The sequence below is a fragment of the Neopsephotus bourkii genome, unplaced genomic scaffold (assembly GCF_033783945.1).
Source record: "Neopsephotus bourkii isolate Nb327-2 ecotype Australia unplaced genomic scaffold, CSIRO-AGI_Nbou_v1 NB_1060, whole genome shotgun sequence".
Classification (NCBI taxonomy): Eukaryota; Metazoa; Chordata; class Aves; order Psittaciformes; family Psittacidae; genus Neopsephotus; species Neopsephotus bourkii.
This window is the reverse complement of record NW_026901548.1, coordinates 3,870,331-3,876,330: the sequence shown is the minus strand read 5'-3', so window position 1 is coordinate 3,876,330 and position 6,000 is coordinate 3,870,331. Positions and strand designations below refer to the sequence as shown.

The 6,000-nt window shown below is 41.2% G+C and overlaps 1 protein-coding gene across 4 annotated transcripts in view; it reads left to right on the top strand.

Annotated features, from left to right (window-relative positions):
- Positions 1-6,000, top strand: part of NDRG3 (NDRG family member 3) — a 46,289-nt gene continuing 40,289 nt past the window's right edge. For 3 of the 4 annotated variants that reach the window (XM_061361702.1, XM_061361701.1, XM_061361699.1), the window contains exon 1: positions 2-134. The gene's annotated coding sequence lies outside the window, so the exon portion shown is untranslated. Of the gene's footprint in view, positions 135-6,000 lie in introns of all 4 variants that reach the window. The other variant, XM_061361700.1, reaches the window with a different exon arrangement.

Below are 6,000 nucleotides of genomic sequence, written 5' to 3'. Positions count from 1 at the left end.
ACTTGGGTGTTCATTACTTCAGCTTCTGCCTTTCCTTTTCTGCAGGAACAAGAGGACAGTGGTCTTCCAAATAGTGGAGCCTGTCAAACTGCATCTGGCACCAGTGTATCAGTCTATGGTGAAAAGTAAAAAAGGTAAAGCCTTAAAAGTTGAGTTTGATGTCAGTGTAAAGCTTTCCTAGCACATTACTTGAGGTAGGGGAGCAGAGCCTACAGGATGTGTGTCGCACTGAACTGGGAATAGACTCCTGAAGAGGCAAGGCGTTCACTAGGATTCATTTGGCTTGTTGGACTGGGCTTGTGGAGAGGGCCCAGGATTGGGAACAACTCTTCTAATTTTACTTACTTGTTTGGGATTTTTAAACTTAGCTTGTGTGTGGCACACGAGGCACTGAAACTTGTCTTGAGGGCAGAAACTTGGTGTGGGCTGTGCTTGGCTGGTATTGAAATGTTTTCAAGCGCAGGAGCTGGAAATGTTACAAAATAAAACAATTGCTGGAAGCAGTGTTTTTGGAGGCTGTAATTATATTCCTAGCTACTCATTTTGTATCCAAGGGTAAAAACTAATTGAAATGGACAGACGTACTTAGCTTGTGTTTTTGTAATCTCAGATCACCTTCAGAAATGCTCTAGCGCTTCTGTTTGCAGCTCATGTTTCACACTAGTCTTTGTCTCATCATACATGACATGACATGATCTTTAGTGCTTTTCAATGGAAAGCATAAGTGTAGTGGAACACTTAGACTTCAGAGGCTTTATTACATACAACATATATTTTTGGCTCCTTAAAGATATACTAGGAAATTTTCTGAAAGATGCTTCTAGAATAGTTTTCTTCAACATTCCTCTATTGCATGATAGAGGGATCAAGGTAAACATTATAGCAAAGTAGTAATATATAGGTGTTTCAGTAAGAAACTCAAAAAGTTATGGTCATAACATAGTCTAAGCACAAAAATAATAAGTAGGAGAAAGCAAATCAGCTTTAAAACTTCTGTGAGGTTTTCCTGTGTAACAGAGTAGGGATTTTAATTTTTAACTATTTAATTGTCACTCTCACAAATAACAACTCGGCTGGATTGCTACCACTGCTGCTTCCTGGAAAAAAGGTGTAGCCAGCTGTTCAGTGAGTTCTATTTCTGTAGGCAGTGCTGACACCATACCCCTCCATTATCAGGGTTTATCTTGTGCTCATCGTCTGTCAGCTGGGCCTTGGATATAAATAAATACGCTGCTGCTGCTTATGGCTCTTAATCCTTGGGTTGGGCAGTTCTGTGGTACTGGCTAAGATTGTGTCTGTAATTATTACGGCCTGGTTCAATATGGAGTAGTTAAAGGAGAGCAGAAGAATGTTTTGCTACTGCTCTGTGTGTAATGTTGAAGACAATGTTCCTGATGTGTGTTCTGATGCATCCCAGTGGTCTCGTTTTCATATGAATGTGGTTTGGGAGAAATAATAAAATTTGGTACTGCTTTTCCCTGGGAATTTTCGGTGTTTTGGCCACATCAGGTCAGTTATTAAGCAAAGCAGTTGTAATTTCATCCTGATATGGGTAGGACTGGGTGACTGTGCCTTCTGCTGTGCGAATCAGAGCTGATGAGAGATTTTAATAATCTCATTTGGTTTTAGTTCTGTTCTTGTAAATTCTGAATTGTAAATGGGATTTGCTGGAGTTTTAATAATATGTTCTTATTGATCAGTCACCTTTTTCTATCTGGTCATACCCCTTAGCTTCTGATGGTGATGTAGCACCATTTAATGGAGTAATCAAATCGATGCTGTGGGAAGCACAGGAAGGAATAGCTTTGTTTTTGTCTGGCTGTTGGCCTTACCAGACTTGGATGCATTTCCTTATTTACAATGGGTTTTAGTTCGCCAAGGGGTGTTCCTTACTTTACATAGTGTAAATACCATAGAGGTTATAAATGTGACGTTTTATTTTAAGGTAACCTTTACTGTTCAGTTGTGTATAAACCAGACTCTCTTTGTAATTACCATATGGATTAAAAATGTGAAACTGAGCCTTTTTTTTTTTTTTTCTCCCCCACAATATCTGGAATTGTGGCTTTTCTCTGTGTGTTTGAACAGAGGATATAGGCAATCAGCTGCTTGCTTTTCATCTGCATTTTGGTGATGAAGCTGTGTGTAACATCTTAAACTGACCTAATGTCTGGTTGGCATGCAAAAGGGCTGGTCCTGTTCCTGCTGTCTTGTACCGCCCTCAGCATTTGCTGGATGTTTTCCTGAACCAGTTCAGTTTGCTAAATAAGCAGGGCATTTGTCCAGCCTCTCTGTGTCCCCATCTCTCCAGAAGATCAGCTTTTGCCAGGTAAGCAAGTTCAGTGAGTTCAAAGAGGGCTGAGGAATACCAGAGATGTAATCGATTTTTGTGGTGTAAGAGCAGCCATAGAATCAGGTGGAACCATCAAGTCCACTGTTACTCCCTGACACTGACCAAAAAGAGACAAGCATAAGGTCAGAGCAAATTACATAAACCCTTTTCTGGGAGCTGTCTTGTCTCTCATCAGCTGTAGGATGTCAAGAGATTAAGTGTTGGTTGCATTTATTTTGTTAATGTGTTTTTCTTCTGTGAACTTGCCTCTCTCCATTCCACATCCTGGGATAGACCTTCCAGAGCACAAAATAATGTTCTAGGTGCTTAACAACCTCTGCTTGCTTGCTTTTTCAACTTGACAGCTGCTAGCTTCATTTTGTCTCTTTTTGTATGGTTTGGAAAAGGTGAACAACTGATCTCTATTTACCTTCTCTGTGCAACTGATACAGCCTTCTGTCATAGGTCACTGCAGTAATCTCTGTTTCCAGGCAGAACCACCTCAGTCTCATTGACTGTTCCTCATTATTTATCTTTCCAAACCTTGTTTCCTTTTTAAAAATATTTGCCCCTTCCATTATGCCCTGTGGACATGAAGGAACAGAAGCTGCATCCAGGATTTAAGCTGCAGACATTCTATAGCTTTATGTGGTGGTTAAATCACTAATCATTTCCTGACGCTAGGTGTACTTTTTATATGAATAGCTGTAAGCTGATGCTTTTATCAGTGTCACGACTCCAGCAGGACTTTCTGAATGTTAATCATCAGTTTGGAGCACATCACTCTCTATGTGAAATGAGGATTATTTTTCTTCAGGCTGCTGCTTTAGTTGCACTGAATTTCATCTGTTATTTCCTGATTATTCAGCCTCAGGTATTCTCTCAGTCCTTCTGTTTACTGTCGAATAGCTCATATTCTCAGGAGACTTTTGCTCCATTCCTTGCCTCTTGTTCCAGGTTGTTTATGAATACAGTGTATAGCAGAGCACAGCAAAAGGCTTCCAGCAGTCTCCCTCCCTGGGAAACTTGACTCTTTATGCCTGCTGTCTGCTGTGCTTGCAGGTAGTTTAGTCCAGATGAGGGTTTCTCCATTCATCCCTCAGCTGCAGTGCTGCCCATGTTCAGCACCTTTAATGCTGCCCTGTATTGCGGTTCAGTCCCTGCTGTGAACGTGGTCTGTGGGCTCCCTGTTCACGGAGAGCTTCTGCCCATCCTCACAGCACTGGCTGCTGCTCCCCTTAGCGCTCCTGCTGCTGTGCAGTGAATCCTGCCTGGAGACAGATCTGGCTGGAAATGAACTGGCAAAGCATAAAGTAATGCTGATTTGGTGTTGCTGTACTGATAGTACGTACATACAAATGTGTGGATTTAATTAGAGTCAGTTCAGTTAGGTAAGTGCATATTTCTGCTTGCTGCTGCTGATTGAAATTGTGACCTTACAGACTCAACTGCAGTCTAGACTGAAGGCAGTGTGTCTGCGCACAGCACTTTTTATTTCAAATTGGCATGGATTTGATGCTGTAGATAGATCAGTATGACCTGGTGTAGGAATTGCACTTGGGTACTGATTCCATTGATTTTGTGACAGCTTCTTGGACGTTTTCCCTGTACTGAGACAGAAAAACAATCTGACTGTGGATTAATATCTGGAATTCTTTAAACAAAGACAGTGAATAAGAAGCTGTTGGTTTTCTTTAGTGCATTTATGTAAGTTAATAGGGATCCAGTATTACTTTTTATCCTATATGTGGACTTCATTCTAATAGGAACAATGGCATCATAAATACTTCAGAACAATGTAACTGGAAATTCACAGATTTTGCTGCTGATGCCCTTGCAGTGCTCTGTTAAAATTAGAATTATTTGTGTTCATTCAGGTTTCCTAAATATAGTGGAACTCTTTAATGAAATACCTGTTTACTAAATAGGCTTTTCAGGTCTGTTCTTGAAAATGCATTTTCAAATTCACCAGTTGTATTGTCATCCATAATAAGTTTTCTGCTGAGGGTTTTTTTTGGATTGTCTTTGTGTGTAGAACTGAAGTTAGATGCTTCTGTTTTTAGCAGCTTCTTTTGGCTGTGGTAGATTCAAAATGTATTGTTTAGCCAGTAAGATCTGTTCTTTTTCAGTTTGTGTAGGTGTTTCTACCTTTGCATAGACGAAAACAAAAGCTTGATTTGTGTAAATATATGGTTATATGACTTAGATTGGTGCATGTCCTCCAGACAAGGAGGTTTCTGTGCTTTCCTTTCCAGATGGTAGAAGATGGGGCCTTGGGGAGTGGTTTGTCTGCTTTTCTCTGCTGCCAGTTTGGGTGCTGCCTGGTTTGTCTCTGTCTTGGCTGGAGAATTAATACAACAGCAAGCACACACTCATCAGCTGATAAAGAGGCATTTTTAATGGTTGTATAGTAATCTGCATTTGCTGTTTTGCTCATGTAGTTCATTCTGACATGGCTTTCATCAAGGAAATGGTCCTTGTTACAACCTTTTTTTCCTTCAGCTTGGATGAAAAGGTTACCAAATGTATTTTGTATGGTTATCGGGAAAGCTAGGGAAGATGGTTTCTCATTTTGCAATGCAGTTGAGCTTTATCCATGGCAGACAGGGAGAAAGGCACAGAGTTTGGTGAAAACCTGCATATGGATTAGCTCAGCCACAGAACAAAATTATACTTTCCTGACATTAAAATGCTGGGAAATGTTTAAAGATTGGAAGCACTCTTTAAAAAAGAAAAAAAGAAATCAGTAGAGAAAGCTCATGTGCCTCAATAGTTTTGGTCAATTCTAACAGGAAATGGTGGAACACCCAGCAGGTTCCATCCAGTTCATGTCTGGCACATAAATCACATAATTTGCCACATCACCTGGCAGTGAGTGGCCTCCCAGTTCCATCCTCACAAAGGTGAGCACAGTCGTGTTGCTCTGAGATGTGAATGCATGGGGAGTCTGGGAATACCTTTGAGTTGGGAGCTCAAGTGTGGGACCACAGGTCTGCTGGTGTGCAGCAAGGACACTGCTTTAAAAGGAACATTTTGCCAGTAGAACACCTATAGAAAGTAAATGCTGTAGCTGCCGTTGGAAGAAACAGAAGGGGGTTGTTGAGAAGATACTCTGTAAAGATGTCTCCTTGGTAAGCCCATGTGGTTCCCTGTGTCATGCTGCGAGCACTGGGTTATGACATCTCCTGGTTTACAACTGCTGCTTTGTCACTTGCTGGTGTTGAGTACCATGCTTGTTCCTACTGCTGTATCATACAACTGAGGAGTCAGCACAGAGCAATGTAGGACTGTCAAGTGTCATTTCTCTTTCTTTACGTTAAGCCCAGCCTGGGAACTTTGCAGTACATGGGGTCGTGCTATGAGAGAGTGAAGGTTTAAAATGTTCTTTTAAAGATTTCAAAAGTTCTTCTGCCCACACTGAGCAGAACCACTGCAGCAGCTGGGTGATACCCAGACGTTTCTTACCTTTTGGTAGCTTAATTTGTGCATTTGTGACTGGGTTTAAGTGGTCTTGGAACTCAGGGTGGTTCCTCCCCTTGACTTGGTTATGGGACTGACTACATGAGGTGAGAGATGAGGCAAGTTGACCCGCATTTGTAATTCCAGGGGATCACAAAGGTTTTTTTAAACTTCTACTAAAATGCCACAAACAACACAAAGTTGATGTC